Source organism: Polyodon spathula, chromosome 13 (assembly GCF_017654505.1).
Source record: "Polyodon spathula isolate WHYD16114869_AA chromosome 13, ASM1765450v1, whole genome shotgun sequence".
NCBI classification, from domain to species: Eukaryota; Metazoa; Chordata; class Actinopteri; order Acipenseriformes; family Polyodontidae; genus Polyodon; species Polyodon spathula.
Window position 1 is genome coordinate 11376148 of NC_054546.1, and position 18590 is coordinate 11394737.

Here is an 18590-nt window from a genome sequence, read left to right on the forward strand (position 1 = left end):
GTTTCTATAGCAGTCGTTAACCAACCACATTCTGCATGCAACTTATAAAATGTTTAAGATCCTTTATTTTTTGTGTAGTTATATAGTTGTCATAAGAACTTTGATGTTATGTTTGATTCCAGTAGGAGTAGAAGTGAAATTCTAGTAATGCCAGAAGTTGTTAACCCCTCAAGTTCCTTAAGTTTACCATGGTAATTATGTTTTCTATCAGTTTGTAGTAATTCATTGAGATTTTGGTAGTTCCATAACTTGGAACACCACCACCACCACCACCCCGCCCCCCCCCCCATGAGTTACTTCGGCCTAAACTTAGTAGAAATATAAAAAAAAACTAATTTCAGGAGAGGGTTAATGACCAATAGGGGGACTTGAAACCAAAAGTGTTTCACAAAATTTGGAAGAGTGGTCCCTAAGGTTCTTACAGCAATACTAACCTTTTAAGACCTTCATCCTCTACAGGCTAAAGGGTTGTGCTGACACGTATAAAACTCACTTACCATTCGTCTGGCAACTTGCCAAAAGTGAGTTAGGTGCTCCTGGTACTATTTTTACTCAAAAGCCCTATTCAATATGAGTGGAACGAGGTGCTACACATGATGGTAGCCTCCAAGTTGAGCCCAGGATGATTTTTCTGGTCAGGGTCCGTTTTTTTACTTCAGGTTGACCTTTACGAGGTCACAGCTTGAAGGGGAAATTTAAACAAATCTGAGATGGTCGCGTGTCTGGTTGAGTTGGTGTGAAATAACCCAAAGGTGCACCCTTTGCATAATTTCCTTTTGTCCAAGAAAATAGATTTTATAACTATATTCTCCCATACAATGAATATTATGTGAACAGATTATTACATATAATGGTCTAGTACAGTACAAGATCCTAAGATGAAAACAATCCTTTGGGGCATCTACAGTATATTCAGAATTTTTTTATTTAAAAAAAAAAAAGCTGTTTACACACTGCATTTTCCATCCAGCTGAAGAAGGACTTGTAGTCCAAAACATCCTGATATAATATTTTTTTTATCAATGATTCACATTTTTGTGTACCTGCATTACCTTTTTCTTTTTGATATTCAGAAGTTAACTGCCAAAATATGAAAGAGTTTGTAACTCCCTTAGGGTATTTGTTAAAGAACACACATTTGTGAAGCCTTTCTCAGTTCACTGCCTAGAAAGAGAACTTCTACTATGGACAAATACAGTGACTCTGAAAAGGCCCCTGTTTAAATGTTACTTAGCAACTGGCTAAGTCATAGAAGCAGAAACACTATTAAAATTAAATCTATTTTAAAATCGCATGTCTATAATTTCGGCTTATTTTGGGAAGCTGATTATTTTTTCCCCCTATGATTTAAAACTGTGTGTAATGTGGTTTAATCTGAGAAAGCTCTGCATTTAGCCACATTCTACTTCCACATTGCTGGAGTAAGCAAAATAACGTAATAGACAAAGGCTGCGGAGAGGCACTTGAAGTGGGGGGGGGGGGGGGGGGGGGGGGGGCATAGATTTTTTTCATATAGTAGCCTACTATCACCATATTTAAGGTGGTACAGCTTGATTACATTATTAGATGGTAAATTCTGGTTTTAGTTTATTTTAACAATTCATGCTTTGAAATAATATGTTGTGCTGCTTTATGTTGAATTCATTACATTTGTTTTTAACCAAAAATATGGTAAATAACATTTTAAATAACTTACCTAGTGAAAAGTTAATATAATATAATGACAAGTATTTTAAATTGGAAATTTAAGTAATATTTGGAGTTGAATAGAATGAAAGCAAAAACACTTTCCAAAGAAATCCTGTCTGTTTGTATTTCTCCATGCACATTCTGGTGCAACTGAGGTTCTATCTGTCAGGTGTGGGGTTCCTTGTGGCTATACCCACACATCAAGTCATTAAATCTCTTCTGTGTCATTTTAGATCGTAAATATTTTTTTATGCAACGAAGAGATGAAAAGCACCTTTCTGCTGTGCTGTGGTCAACGGTATTGTGCAATACAACCGGAACAGCTGGTAAACTACTGGAAGTAATCTTCTAGCCAGTGGCACTATGGCAAGCCAAATGATCATTTAGCGATATCTCGAAATGCATTTCAAGATATCTTAAATTGAATTGCAGATATCTCAAACTAAACTTGATTTCAAGATATCTAAAATTCATTTAGAGATATCTCGATTTAAATTTGAGATATCTCAAAATTAATTTGGATCTCATTTAAAGCTCCATTTTGAAATATCTGTAATTGGAGTTTTAAATGAGATATCGCAAATGCATTTTGAGATATCTCAAATCAACCCCAGTTTCAAGCAATCTCAAATTCAATTTGAGATATCTCGAATTGAATTTGAGATATCTCAAACCGACTTCCTGTCCAGTTTGAGACATCTTGAACTGAATTTGAGATTTTTCAAAATGACTTTCTGTCCAGTTTGAGATATCTCGAATTGACTTCCTGCCTCGTTTGAGATATCTTGAAATGGGCCGGAAGTCCAGTCAAAACAAAGCATTCTCACAGAAAGTTGAGATATCATCGAATTTAATTTGAGATCATTGCATAAGAGATGGATCGGATGCTTTTTAATTTCATTTTCCCCTTGCTTCTTTTAAAATGTCAGGCAACATAAAAGGCTGTGTGCGCAAGCGGTCAAAATCTAAGTCATTAGAATAGGCTTCCAAAGTTATTGTTGAAAACGTTACGGTTTCTCAATTAATTCAGTTTCCCAGCATGAGATCTGTTTTGAATATGTTCCTTGCGTGGTGTTGTGAGGGAGGGGGGTTGTGAAGGGGGCTGAACGGGGACGTCATGACTAGAAACCGTACATTTTTTTAAAGTGCGTGTTTTTGTTTTTGTTTTTTTTATAAGTGGTACCCCTCCCCGACTCCACGCCACTGGCAATACATATTATGTATATGTCCAGCAAAAAATATGTTTAACAAAAGGATTTCCCATTACGTGTCAAGCTCAGTATGATTTTCTGTGTATACTGGAATTCATTTGCCAAGTAATGCTTGAAAGTTGTTGTCATTTCTGTTCCTCTATAAACTGCTGATGCACTAATATTCACAGCACTGTATTCTGACTCAGTTGTGCCAGTTAATCCTTTCCCCCTTGATGTTTTGCACGCTTCCTTTTATAATGTTTTCCTAGAAAGGCAACTAAACCATACTGTCTGTTTGTAAATTCAGAAAGCTGTGCTGCAGACAACATGGAAACCTTAGCCAATTGCAAAAGAAAAATTGGACTAAAACAATTCCCAACAGGTGTTTTAAAAAACAAATTAAAAGTTCAAAGAAATGTCAACTTGCCACATCCAATAATTATGTGCCCACAACAAGAACAGAGCTTTTCAGCTTCTGTTTGTATTTACTGTTTAGTCTACTAGTACTGTGAGTACTATAATAAACAGGCAAGGGCTAGTGAATGCACACTGCATTTCCAGTGTACCAGAAATGTATACATTCAGGCAATCAATAATATTCACTAATACTGGATACCTTGCTTCTTTTTGTATGTCCTGCATGATTGCCTTTAGTGTGGTCTACCTGCTCCAGATGACACAACTTCCTCTATGTCAACTCGACAGAGACGGACTCTTGTAAGGGTGGTTCTGGTTAGTAAAGTTCCCAGAATCATAGTGACAAAGTGGATAGGCCTTAATTTGTTTTGTTTTTTTAACCACAAAGCATCTTTATGTGCTGACTTCCACAGTCAGACAAATCCTACTCTGGACCACTGCATCTCCCAGTGGAGTTAAAGTGTGCTAAAATGAAAGTACCAGGGCTCTTACACATGGATATAAACCATTAAAACAATGGATAGAAGCGCCAGAATTAGAAGCGAATCCTAACACTCACAAAATGACACTTCAAAAAGTTATATTTGATGTTACTCTTAAACTAAAAAAAAAAAAAAAAAAACATTAAGAGACCATTCATTGAAACACAAGAAAAATACTTCCTGTGAAAATGACAACAATCAGTATTTCAGCATTTTTTGGAAGCCTCCACTGATTCGACACACACTGCAAAATATTGTATTTATGGTTATGATAAGCACTGTATATAACACAAGCAAACAAATTGATCAACCAAGAAACCAAACCAACAGCCATAAAAATGCATAAACTGTAACAGTACCTGAGTTGCTGTATCCCAAAACATCCAGTTGTTTGCAATTATTTGATAATGGAAAGAAAATTCAATACACACTACAATCCAAATCTCAGTCTAAAAGATTTCTTTCTGGTGACTTTTCGGTGACACTCTACCCTGCGATTCCACGGTGCCAAAGCAGGCTAGCATCATTAAGAGTTCCTTATAGAGAAGGCAAGTCAAATTATTGTGTGCTTCAGTTTAATGACTGGAGCAAATTTAGCGTGAGTGAAGCTCTAGTTAGTAAGTGAGGCAGATCCTAACATCTCAGCATTGGCTCTGTATGTGCAAGAGGATGTGGGCGTGTTAATACAGACTTTACTCATCAACCAGGCAATGTCCAATCACAGGCCTGGGCTCCTGGCAACAGCCTACCTACCAAACAGAAGGTCTTGTGGAAGCAGAACTGAACACAATCCTTTAGCACGTAGGTGCAGGGAAACGGACAGTTAACCGAATAGAACTCTGCATACAAACCACAATTCTAACAAAGGTAGCACAATTCTCAACACCCTTGAGCTGTAACAGGGTTGAGAAGAATCAAGGCCGTGTTGATTTCTTTGCACTGACTGTGCTGTGTGCTAATCTTGCAGGCAGGTGATTAGTTCTGCATATGGGACAGGGGGTTATGGTGTTTAAAAAAAGTACAGGAAATGTGCATGTTATTGCGCAATTTAAATATCCAATATGTGTTTTCAGGCTCAAACTGCAAGCATTAATAGAGCCACAATTAGTCTTATTCTACAGCTGCCGACCCATTTCATTTATTGGTGTCCCGGTCTAAATGTATTTGATAACAGTTGACTGTTTTTAATGACACCTTAAATAGGAAGATAAAATAACATGAAGAGCAACACACAAAACAATACATTACCACTTTTCCCAAACAAAATCTTTCTCAACATCCAACAGGAAACTAGCCTGTATTTTGAGGGCAATTTAGGAAAGATAATTCTTCTAAAGTTTGTAACATACATAACGTTATTGATGGTTGTAAATCGACTGACACGGCCAGCAGCAAACTAATTTATTCTCTCTTCTTAGAGGAAAACAATAGAGCATTCTGAGGGAGAAAACATTTGCCAAACATTTTGTCATGTTTCTCTGTCTCTGACAAAGCAATTCATCCTTAGAGTTTTGAGGACAGAAAGCTGAGCAGCACAGAAGCTTGAATTCATCAGGAATATCTTTGAAGTATGCTACGAGCAAACAAATGTTATTCCTTTCATTTGGTACTCTAATACTTTAAAACTGTTAGACAACTGCTAAAGAAAAACAGTTGCACTCGCAAATCGACAATGAAAATCAACCTGCCTTAGATACATAAGCAAATTAAGCACATAAGGTTATTTTTGGTTTTGTTTTTTTTAACCATTAATTTTTCAGCTTTGGATTTTCTTAAACTTAGGGAAAAGTTTTCTCTGTTGAGCCATTATCCTGCCTGTGTTATACTTAGTTTTTACAGTTTTGATGATGCTGAAAAAAAAATGTAACCAAATAAAAGATTAAATTATGTTATCTTACATCTCACAACCCTATGTTGTTTCTCATCTGTGTAAATCAGAGCCCGTGTTGCAGAGATTTCTAAGGGGAATTATTATAAACAGACTGTTTTAGGGTGGAACGAAAAGCCAGTGCCCTAATTGCAGACATGTAAAAATGCTTGCAATAAATTAAGTCATTCTGATAAAACGTTATTTCTGCACACAGTCAGCAATTCGTTCTGAAGCTGTTCAACATTAAAAGGTTCTGTAAAACTTATGAGGGATCACTGACTTTTCCATAAGCAAAAACATCAGCTATGTACGTTCAAGCACACAAATGGGAAGAGTGAAATAATCCATCTTCACCACTGGTCTTGGCAAGGAATAATATTTTAATTTTCTATTAGAAAGTTGGCTGGGCTAGCAGTTGAAGTAAGAATTGTACTGACTCTTAAGTTAAATATGCATGCTTGCTGCTACAAATCAGGTACACAATACCCAATAATCTTTTTCAGTTTATATTTATTTGTTGGAACATTTTATTTAGATATAAATGAATTTTTGGTCTTAGAATACAAAGATTAAGCCAGATTCTGGTTAAATTCCTACCAGACAGCACAAACTAGAAATAAAACAGGTTTTCTTAGGAGTACAGTTGATTTTATGAGGGTTATAAAAACTGGCTACTTCAAAGATAAACTGGATTGAACCAGATGCTTTGAAGCTAGGGTTAGGACAAATGGGCAATTAATCAAGTGAGAAGAGATTTGTGTCTTTCTGATTGGTTTAAGGAAAAATCGTGATGTCACTAAGAGACTGCATTTAAACTGAGAATACTGGAATATTCTTTGTATTGCTCTGATCCGTGCTGGGAAAGAGGATACCTGCAAACTGTTGTCACCATGTAACCTTTAAGAGGTCTGGTTGTAACTTTTATCTTCAATAAACTATACTTATCTGAAAGCCAAAAGAAGAAGCTCGCGACTTCTCTTTTCCTTTTGTGCCTTAAATTCAACATTATTTTTGACAAGAGCACAAAAAACTCAACTTGTATTTGTTTTGAGCGGACTGGGCTAATCAAGGGAACATCATGTTTACCTAGATATGGGCAGATATAGCCAGATAAACAATAGGAAAGTAAATATGTTTTCAATTCAACTCATCTCCCATTGTCTATATATGTTTTTCCAGATTACACTTTCTGTTTATCTTATGAAAAGTATTAACATATCCACCCACTATAATTTTGTTTTCCTAATGTAGTAGTGTATTTGAAACAATTTTCCAAGGGCACAGTAGGTTTCAAGTCTTTATAGTGTTAGATGTGATTCACAACTTTGTTACTTCCCTTGAACCTGCCTGAGTGTGGCCAGGGCGAAATCTGTGAAAACAATGGAAAGTTATCGACCAGGTATAAATACCTCTGCACAACTGAACAATGAACAGGTTTTAAATGATGCTTCACTTAAGAACTCAAGACACCTAAAAAATAAACACATTACTCTAAACATTGAGTGCTGTATTATAGTATTTTGTGTGCTCCTCAAAAATAAACCCTGAAAACAGAGCCCTAACACCACCTCATAATCTTCCATAAGCCATGTGTCAAGATGGAAGTGGAACCAAACACCAACAATTTCAATTCACAGGCAAAGAAAGGAACCAGTGGTGCCAGGACCATTTATATTGTCAAACTGGTAAGAATAGCCCAGAAAACCCAGAGTGAATTAACATCCAATAAATGAAGGATTGTTCTGTCATGTTTTTGTGCCTATGCTCATTATTCATTGGTGCAACAGACTTTGCTGGTATTGTCTATAGCTGGGTAGGAAGACTCCCCCCAGACAGAGCTTATCGAATCCAGTTCAGCTTGAAATACTGGGTCTCAAATTTTATATCAAATAAAGAAATGAAATAAAGTTCAGTTTATTGCTATTTTTTACATTTTAAGAAACTAGACCAAAATTCAAAATGTGCTGTCATCAGTTTAACATTTCCAAATCGCATGACTAATATGTGTAACTAACAGACATCTTGAACTGGCAGCTGTTGTGCATATCAAGACGATGTTATGAAACACAATCCACCATCTTCAATACAGCTCCTCTGAAAAGCAGGCTCAATTTTTACAGCAGATTCTGCACACATGGTTAAAACTGTCTGAAAGACTTGTTCTCACATTTCTGTCCAATACACATCCCTTTTGATTTCATATTATGTTGTGTAACACTTGCTCCTTTCTTCCTAGAGAACTGGAAGGTGTGACTCACCCTTTCTTCTGATAGAATACCAATCAGCTAAGTTCCCCAGAATGTACAGCAATATAGGGTTATCAGACCATTGTCTGTAGTCATGCACCAGAATGTCGGCCATACAGTATAAATAGGCTTGCTACTTTTAAATATTAAATAGGTAAAGTTTGTTAAACGTCAACTGAAATAAATTTATATACGACACACTTCGGTAAAACCACTTGCGTTTTTTAATTTTCTTAACAAAAATAATCATTTAGAAATCCACTCTAGCTCGTGTAGTTTTTATACTTGCTATCTGGCTAGTATCCCTTCCACTCTGAATGGCTGGGGGCCGCTGTCAGTCATCTCAGTGGTGCATTAGTACTGTAGTTTCACCCTGTTCTGACAGATCTTGTTGACTGAAGCAGTGCTGGAATGCTCTCATTTGTTTAAATGACTGTCAAACATGAAGACCTGCACTGACTGTGAAGTTTCATTTGCCAACTACAGCACCTGTCATTCAAAGCTTCTACTTTGAAAATATTGGGTTAAGGTGTAGTTAAGCTTTTGCTTTAGGTATACAGTGACAATTACTAGTTTGATTTGAAAACAGGGCGCAAAAAAAAAAAAAAAAAAAATGAATATTGTGCACAATACCCTGAGCGACAGCTGAAATCTCCGCGGCAGGACGAAGCAGGCCCCTCTGCCTTGCTTTCCAGTGACTCCGAGTCCAGTTGTGCTGAAGGAGGAGGGGGAGCTCAGACGCTGAATAATAAGTGCAATTATTAGTGTATTTTATTCAGTTCAAATTGTTTGTTCCTAATGCAACTGTAAATTTGGTTGCCGTTTGTTTTTAAAGAAAATGCCAGGATGTCAATAGTGCCATTGTTCTGAAAGGTTGGGTAGGTTATGCACAAATAAAGGAATTCAATTATATGAAATATAGTTAAGCAACACCTACAGCAGGCAGAGTGTATGAGAAATCTTCAGAGTGGATACAATCTGAGAGAGAGTGAAGCTATGCAACACTCGACAGGGCCCGTAGGTATAGCTATTTATCAGTTGCTTGGGACTGCTTCAAGATCCTGGATTCAAATTTTAAAAAATGTATCATTTGGTCTTTCTGCTCCGATTTTGACGACAGGCTGTGCTATGTTATGGAATGGTGGAAATCAGGGTGATGTAGTTGTGATGTTTTTCCCCCAGAGTCAACTTTTGAGATACACTATCCAACGTGGCTGTGGAGTGTGCACGATAAAAAAAAAAGAAGCAAACATTGTGAACTGTTTTTGGAAATTCATGTCAAAGCTAGCAAGGTTTTAACCTGACTGCTGTCCTATTATATATATCTACAGTCTTGCCAAAACAGTATTTTTCATTCATATAACACTCTTAACCATCACAAAACACTGTCAACGGTGTAGATAATATATTCTTAGGGCAGACAAACTGTAGAACTGCTTTGAACGTCAGAGACAGGAAGGAATGTAAATAAAAGTCAAACAAATGTGTTGCAATGGCATAGCTTAATGAAACAGACAGTAGGAATAGCTAAACAATCCTCAGGATGTGTTGGCAGTTTCCTGTGGAAAAGAAATTAATATATTTACCTCAGTGTCTCATTACTTATGCCTTAAATAGGTAAAAAATTAGGGAAAATTGTACTGCTTTCTGCATTGTGTGTCTTTTGTCTGACCTTCTCCCTTAAGTTTAAATCTGATTTTTAATGTTAAGTAGAAATTAAGAGGAATAAGAATTTAAGCATGTAAAATCTTGATTTTCAGTTTTTTTTTCAAGACCTATGACAGGTAAAAAAAAAAAAAAAGCGCAGTAAAAAATATGGTGCCGTATTTTAAATTAATCTGTAAAGTTTCTCTGTTAATCTTTCATGATGTAGTTTGTACAGACGTTCTAAAGTATCTGTCTTGGGTTAAAAATTGTAGGACTACAGTGCTTGATTTCACCTTTGCTTTTATGGAGCTGGACTGCTTCCTTTAGCAACGGTACCTACATTATCAAGTTACTGACTTTCAGGAACACATCCATAAACAGATTTTCAATCAAATGCACACCTTCAATGATTTCTCAGAAAACACTAACCTCTGGGTAAACTCTCTGTCATTTTATAACAGGCTAGAGTTTGTTGCCAGAAGTTTCCAGGCAACAACACCATCCCCATACACAGACACTTGGTCTGCTTTGATAAATGCACAGAGAGGTGTTCCAGGAAAATAATCTAGTGACAACTTGAGGCAAAATGTATTTGAAAGTCTATCACGTTTTCCCATGCTTAATTTGGGACTGTGACAGAGCAGAGGCTCTGCACATGGGTGCACAGGGGTGTGTGATTGTTTGGCAACTGGCGGACATTTTGGTGAAGTTGGAACCAAGATGGCCACCCTTGCAGAGCCACATGTCATTGTTGAATTGTTTGATTGTTTCATTGAGTGGAATCAATCAAGCCACTGGCCACATGGTATAACAGGAACAGGTGAGTGTTTGTTTGGAGAGTGTTAGAGATAGTTCAGTGAAGATGTGTTGCCCAGCTTAAACAGAGAAGATCAGGGTAGCTGATGCGTGGGCGTTATATGTTGTTTGTTTTGAAGAGTTTTTGTTTAAACCTTTTGTTTGTTTCTGTTTTGATTTATTTTGTTGTTATTAAAAGTGTGCCAAGGCGCTTTAAACTAAAGTTCTGTGTTGGGGGTTTGCTATTTCTGCCGCTGAACAGCCTTGACCACCCGCCACTACGCCACAGGCCCATATGAAAAAACGCTTCCATAACTTCCAAAGGCAAAATAAGATACATATTCAAACCATTTGTTTTAAATACTTCTCCAGAACTCTCATCAACATTTGGGACTCAAAAGGTTAAGAATTAATTATAGCCATATGTAGGGACAAAATTGTAAGTATGTATTTCATTAATTTACACATATTAATATAGTTGGCATTAGATGATCAATTCTGTCATGCACATTTGACATGTGTACAGCTTTTACAGGCATGGGTAAAGTCACACTCATATTGAGTGTTTCCCATCAATTGGCCACTAGGTCACTAGATAAAGATCACAGTGAGGATGTTGCATTCTCCTATGTAATGTCAAGACGATAGAACCTATTCAGCTGTTCATGCAACAACACTGTAGGCATCAGCTTCAGGGTCCTTGGCGGTGGTCGTAGTTGCCCTTCATTCTGTGCCTCCAACTGACATGTTTAATTGCTTTGCTGTTAATGGTTTGTACACAGCAGCATTGTATCGACTATCTTCAGGCTTGATCTCTTGTCTTACATGAAAAGGGAGAACAGTTGTCATAGTAATCACTAATAACTGCTTAGAGCTGCTCTATACCAGCATTACAAATATTTCTGTTAAAACTCAGTTACAGTGCTGGAGAACACCCAGTCATTCCATCACCATTTTAACTGCTTCTGTTGCTTTCTGCTTGAAAACCTGGATTAAAAGGGGATATATTGTATCACATACATTTCCAATTATTTAATGCATTACCTGTTTAATATCATATGCGTTTTCTGTGTGAGTCACTATGTTGTTTCTGTTTTATTATTTCCCATGCTTACTATTCCAGCAAAAAATATTTCTAAACATAAAACAACAGATAATCACATAGAGCACACTTAATAGTACATAAAACATGTTTTAATTTCAATATTAGGAATCTGTTTTAAGTACACCTTTATGGGATGTATAAATTAAGTATTGACGATAGCATGTTAAAAGCACTCAACAACAAGAATAAGCCCTGATTCACTGGTATCAGTTCTAGTAATTGAATATTCTGCTTATTTATTTTGTGAATATGGCATGTATGAAACATGTGATTCCAGACTGAGCGGTGGTTTTTTGTTGTTGAAACCCATCTTTATTGGAAAACTTACCTAGGGAATGAATTTCCTAGTTGGAGCCTAAAACATAGCCACAACCTAATCAAAGTCAAAAAACTGTAATATCACATTCTTCATAGATTGAACTTGTATTTCCTCCACCACAATCTTTACATTCCAAATAATTTTATTTCATATAGCTTATGATTAACAAACACCCTGTGATGTGTGCATTCATACTGGATCTGCAATACTTTCATTCCATTGTAATCATTAGTTAAAGTGCCACTGAAAGCAAAGCTGTAGTTCTCCGCTTTGCTGAAATCTTGCAAGCAACCTGCTGCGTCCTTATGCATTGACTAGCACATCAAAAAATCTCAATCAAACATATTTCCTGTGTGGTTCAACAGCGTAAAGCGCAAATGCAGACAGAGCAACACTGTACTAAAACATGCAACTGCTACTCAAGGGCAGATCTTATTCTGTGCACTGGACAAATTAACCAGTCAAATGAATGGTAATCAGGAATTGATATTAGAACTATGCAAGAAAACCACTCAGGTCAACAATTTGTGCTGTCGTATGCTCTGTGCCAATTCTAATTACTCATTCAACATGCATGCTACAGTACATGCATTTTTCTTCAGAATTCTCTTATTTCCAATATTCCACATTGTTTCTGCTTCTTAATCTACATAAGTGCCACCTGGTGGCAGTAGTGGAAATTGCAAAGCAGGCTGACAGTGGTAGTTAATATTTAAGCAGTTTTCAAGATCAACTGGAGCCAGGTACAACTGCTACAACTACTCAATTCACAAGCAAAAACTGAGATAAAAACTGGATATTTAGCACACTGTAGCTCACAGAGATTTACTTTCTCACATTGCTGCATAGACTGGTAAAGGATTTAATGAAACTACACATGGGCACATCAACATGTGCTATGATCTCCTATTCTACGAATTATAGACGTGTCAATCTCATTCTGGTTCACAGGGGTGAACTGAACTTATATCTAAAACATGGAAGCATCAAAAGAGTAGTGAGAACTAGTTGAAACAAAATAATAACTGGCAGTATAATATCTACAACACCTATAGCGGTACCTTGCTCTGAATGCAATTTCTATTCACCAATTTCTATTGACCACTAAAGTCGAGAATAGTCATAATGACCCCCCACCCCCGCCCCAAACCATGCACTCCCATTCATTCTGTAGGTCTGAAATGTGTAGGCTTGAAATAAATACTGTATGCTTTAGCAAACATGAATTTTCATTTTAAAACACGTCTAGAAAGACACTAGGTTAAAGAAACCCCTGTTTGCAGTCATTGCTTTCAGATAGTTTTGCACTTTCATGGTCATTTCACCTGCAGATTGGATTTGTTCCCACCCCTTTTAGGGCCTTCTTTTCTGTAAGTAACCAATCAGCTTCTTTCCCCAAGGACTGACATGTTTTTCAGCCAGTAAGATGCTTGACCCCAAAGACAATTTTGAGGTGAAATTACCTAAAAAGTGCAAGTGTAACATATTTCTTGGCAGGCAAGGCAAACAAACCAATAACTTCCTTTTATCTTTTTATTAAAATGGAAATACCTTTTTGTGATATAAAAATGTTTATTTAAAAACTGGACAATCTGAGACCTACTGTACATAGTGAATGAGAGTCCACTACAGATAGTATTTACCAAAGTATTTTGGAAGGCGCTTTTATGAAACAATAAGTCAAGATTATAGAAAAGTGCAAGGGCAAAATAGTATAAAACTAGTAAGAAACAACTTAGTTGCAGGAATTACCATTTAAATTATAGTTCAGTTATTGAGTGGTTTCTTGTTAGTTGCATTTGCATTACCTTATCAGCAGTTGCTTAGAAATCGGGAGCCATCAGTAGGAGGAATAAAATTCTAACTGGACCCCTCACTGGGACCCGAATACCTGCTAGACAGGAAGTTAACTTATTATTGCTGCAGATGAGCTGACTTGAGTCAAAGTCTATTAAAACTGCGAAATTCTAGCGTGCTTATGAGAAAGCTGTTGTGATAATGAGGTAGACACATGCCTTTAAGACAGCAATTCATGGAAAAACAAGAGGGATCGTCAATGTCACAAACAGCTGGCAAAGCCTCAATACCCTACATCATTTCTTGACATATGATATATTTATTAACGCTGCCAGCGGTTAGTTAGGCCAAACCTTTCTGCCAGTTGTACTCGAAAATATTTTTTTTTACAGCTGCCACAGCCAGCTTATTCATTTGAATTGACGTTTCATAACATGTAGAGCTGCACTTCGCAAGCCCTCTAGCTCGGATGATTCATAACAGGGGCACTCCCTTTAACTCTTTCCCACAGGAGTCACAGAGTTGTCTTCTTTTAATGCACAATTACCTATGATGTAAATTAAGAAAATAAAAGTTTGGGAATGAGAAAAGGCCATTCGGCCGATCAAGATTACAGCTGTGTACGCAGTTAAAACACAGCAGCGAGAATTATAGTTTAGAATGTGGGATTTTGAGCTTTACACGCAACATATATTCATTTATAAAATAACAAACCTCAGGGGAAAAAACCTTCAGGGGGCAGTGTAGCTTAGCTAAGCTATAAGGCCCTGGCTTTAATTAGCAACTCAGCTAAGGAATAACAGTTTGACCCCCAAGGTAAATTAGTCATATTTCCTCTCAAATCTTGGTCAACCTCAGCTGTTACATACAGTACCAGTCAAAAGTTTGAGTACACCTGCTTGAAACCAGGTTTTTCATGATTATCTATGCTTTTAACTGTATAAACGTGTCTATAAACACTTTATTTCATTATATGATATGTGTACTTATACAAGCTGATAATCATAAATGAAATGCATTAAAAAATGTAATGTTTAAATGAAAATGTAAATCTTGTCAATTTCAATGAAATGGTCACCCAAAGCAAGGGGATTTCAGTCTGAAGCCCAAGTCAGTTAAAAATCTGAAATGTGTATAACACGGTGTCAGAACACTGGCCTAAGTATAAAAGTGTCTTTGTTAGATGTTCTCTGAGTTAACTAGCATGTTACCTAATTAACCTTTTGTCACCAATTATTGTTAACATGCGAGGGTCCATGATTACTATAAATATAGGTAGCACAGGCACAAGTTTGTCATTCCTGAATGTAAGGGAGCAGAAAATGGCAAAATACGGTCAGTTAAGCAAGGAAAAAAGAGAGTCAGTTGCGAGAGCAACAGATGTTCAGTTTCTATCTGATGCTGGTCTGGAGACAAGACAGGCCATGTCTGTAACAGGACGCCATAATGAAAGCTCAATTTGTAGCTGCTAGTCAGCAAACGTTCAGGAAAAAAACAACTGGTCTACAATACTATCCTCAGCTGGATCCTCCAAAGAAAACAAACCAATCAAGTGAATCCTGTTCCTCTCACTATCCACCAATTCACTCCATGTCAGCTCAAATAACGCACCAATAACAAGCAGTTCAGACTCCATCTACAGGGACTGTTTAGCAATTGCTCTGTTCATTTCTCAGGAAATGTCCAGATTATGAATAGGGGTTTAAAACTAACAAGTTAATAAAAAATAATAAGCAATTTGCTAAATAAAGTCATTGTTTTTCTCTGTATATGCATGTCATAATTGTTTTATATTTTAAAAAAGTTCAGGACTTTTCTTAGAACATCTTTACTCAGAGGAAAGGTACCTGATGAATCAGTACAAGATCAAGGTAAATCTAGGTTTTAAGTTTTTTTTTTTTTTTTAGTTTTTTTTTTTTAAAGAAAACAGTGGCAACCAGTTTTCTGATACGAATCCCACCTCTTCAGTGTTACAATTTATTTGAATATCCACGTCACAGCCCATGTTTTTTTTTTTTTTTTTTTTTTTTTTTTTTTAATCTGTGCTCTTTGGTTGCTTTTGTGCATTTTCATTTGCAAGTGAACTGCAAGTGTACATTAAGGCCCTATCAAGCACTATATTCTGCAATTTTGAATGCTGACTTTGAATACTGATTGCTACAATACCTACCAGATTTAAAAGTATACAGTGCAGGGCATTTCAGCTCCTTAAAACAATTACTGTTTTTCTGACACTGCATTATTATTATCTGCTTCAAACGAAGGAGTAGCACATACTCTTGTGTGAATGGGCTATCCCTACATAGATGATTAATTAGACATGCAAATGTCCCCACCATATTGTCTGTAGTACTTAAAAACTGCATCTCCCTGTTGCAAGTCAGTCACAATGGGCAAAACAGTCTTTGATACAAGGTTGTGATAGCTGCTGCTTTTTGATTTTTCATTAAGATGATAAGTGATTTGCTTTAGATGAAGATTAACTTAAATGTGTTGTTAAGGTTTGATGCTGATGAAGTGGTTCCATTAATCAATCAAGTTTTGTGTAACAAACTTACCACTTTTATGCTGATTATCGGCTGAATTTGCTACCATCAGGGCGTCATGCTCCAATCCCTTTCCATTGATTAACAAAAGCAAGGAAAGCTATTATTAATATAATATTATAATATATAATAATTAGTCGTCGCATAATATTGTAACACCACTAAATGTCTTCTTTTTGGAAAAACCTGAACTGGAATAGTTCTGGACTCAAGAAGAGCCACACATAGAGAATCACTGGTCTATATCGGTCATCTTTAGGAAAGCTAAAATCCTTTCTATCCTGGACAGATGTTTCTCTTATATATATTATATAGATATATATAATTATATATATATATATATATATATATATAATATGTGTTTCAGATACACAAACTATTCCCCTATTGCACTGTGCTATAATTTTTCATATACTTTTTTTTTTTTTTTTTTTTTTTTTTTTTAATGCTATTAAGATCGATTTAAATCGTGTAACTATCTCCTTTACTACACTCTTCAAGCCATCTAGAATCTGTAGGGTGCAGCAGTAAATAAATGTTGTGCCATAAACGTCATAATGTAGTTCTGACATTAGGGACCTGCCTATCATTTAAACAAAATAAGACACGCTTTGTGCTGTGTGATATTTAAAAGTATGAAGATTATAGCATTGATTAAACAACGTGTGTACCACTTGTATGCTTCATACTGGTTACACTGCCAGATGCCAGTTTCGAAAACTCTTTTAGAAAGTAGAAACAGGGCGCTACAGCTTTAACAACTTAAACAGAAGCGCTAGTCTCCTGTAAAACATTACATTTACTCGCTTGATGCATTTTTTACTCGGTGTTTAAATAACACACATAACGAAGTATTCTTGAACTTATATATAGATCAACGATCATCATTAAGATATACCCACAATTTAGTAAACAATTGCTGCGGTTGTATACAACGTTCAGGCAGGCAAAACTTTAAGTGAATTCCTAACTTTACTCACCAATGAACTTCCACTTTGAAAACTCGATTACTTTTGTGTGCGCCGTATATCGTTGCTCTACCGACACAGAGAATCTAAAAGCTTCGTAAAATCGTGTTGACTGGCAATCTGCAAGCTAATAAATTGTGTCTCGTCCCTTATCCGTTAGCTTTCTTTAGTTTTGGACTCACGCAAAAACACATTCATTCAGTCAGACTGTAACCACAAAAGTATCACAAACGAGCATGCGCACACTGGGGGCAGGGATCTTGGCTCCTGCGGCATACATTTGATTTATTTCTGTTTTGCATAAACATGACATTTATTTGCATTGATCTAACAATATTTATGGAAATGTATCTATATTTACTGATTTCAAGATTAATTTTGATATTTCAATACTCACGTGCTTTTGGCATAAAGAAGCGAAAACAATGCTATAAAATCAAATGAGTATTTTAATTGGCACATAAGTGTTACTTTATTTGTGCACACTGTACAATAGTTGTGGTATGTTCAATCCCATTCAAGCAACTAATGCCAATCGTTGCAAGTTCATTTGAAGCTGAAAACTTTAATGTCACATCAAAATAATAATAATAATAATAATAATAATAATAATAATAATAATAATAATAATAATAATAATTGTGGATAATCAGTATGACTCGTATCATGATAGGGCAAATATTAATGCAACATATCGTATATAGCTAATGATATTCAAATATAATTTGTGTTATAATAAACACTGAGAAACGATGATCTCAGATTGCACATTCTCTGAAATCTACAGTTTGCTGCCTCCTACAGGAATCAACGAAAATACACTTTGTGCTGAAAAAACACAAATGACAGTTAGGCTATATACAGTTTTTAGGCTGTGGGTTTGACCCTAAATTCAATAGCATATACAAAAAAAAAAAAAAAAAAAAAACCTTAAATTATATGATACTAATTTATTATTATTATTATAAACACAACCAGTGCTTGTTCTTGTATATAATCATGTAAGCTTTATTTAATTGCAGTAGTAGCATGGTGATATACTCAAATTTAGGAATATCCTTTAGAAAATGAGGACAGTAGCTAAAACAGCTGGTTTATGTTGTGGCATGTAAAAGATAAAATAATGTAGGTTTTAGTTTTTGCTCAGGTGAAATGTTTCTGTTTGTTTAAAATATGCATGTACCCGAATGAATGGTCATTGTAATTTACAGTATAACATAAAATCCCTTCCTGATGATTTTTTTTGTTATTTTATTTTTAATAATGTAAATGTTCGTTCTGCTGTCTCTGGTCGATTGCTAAAATGTAATCTTGTTCTACTTAGTTAGGTTGTGCGTTTATGTTTATGTTTATTTTATTGCAGTGTATATTTTGTAATTTTGAATTTTTTTTTAGAGAAAAGAAACAAACTTAAACGTAATAAGTATAAAAAAAAAAACAGCAGCTGTGTATTTAAACAGCACACAACACTCTCAATAAACAAATAACTAATCAACATTGAAAAATCTGTATAGAT

The 18590-nt window shown here is 35.8% G+C and overlaps 1 protein-coding gene across 2 annotated transcripts in view; it reads right to left on the minus strand.

Moving 5' to 3' along the window:
- Nucleotides 1–17280, minus strand: part of LOC121325757 (paladin-like) — an 88558-nt gene extending 71278 nt beyond the window's left edge. Inside the window, exon 1 of one of the 2 annotated variants that reach the window (XM_041268702.1) lies at nucleotides 17087–17280. The gene's annotated coding sequence lies outside the window, so the exon portion shown is untranslated. Of the gene's footprint in view, nucleotides 1–4140; nucleotides 4414–17086 lie in introns of those variants that run through there. The other variant, XM_041268701.1, reaches the window with a different exon arrangement.
- Nucleotides 17281–18590: the final 1310 nt, after the last annotated feature.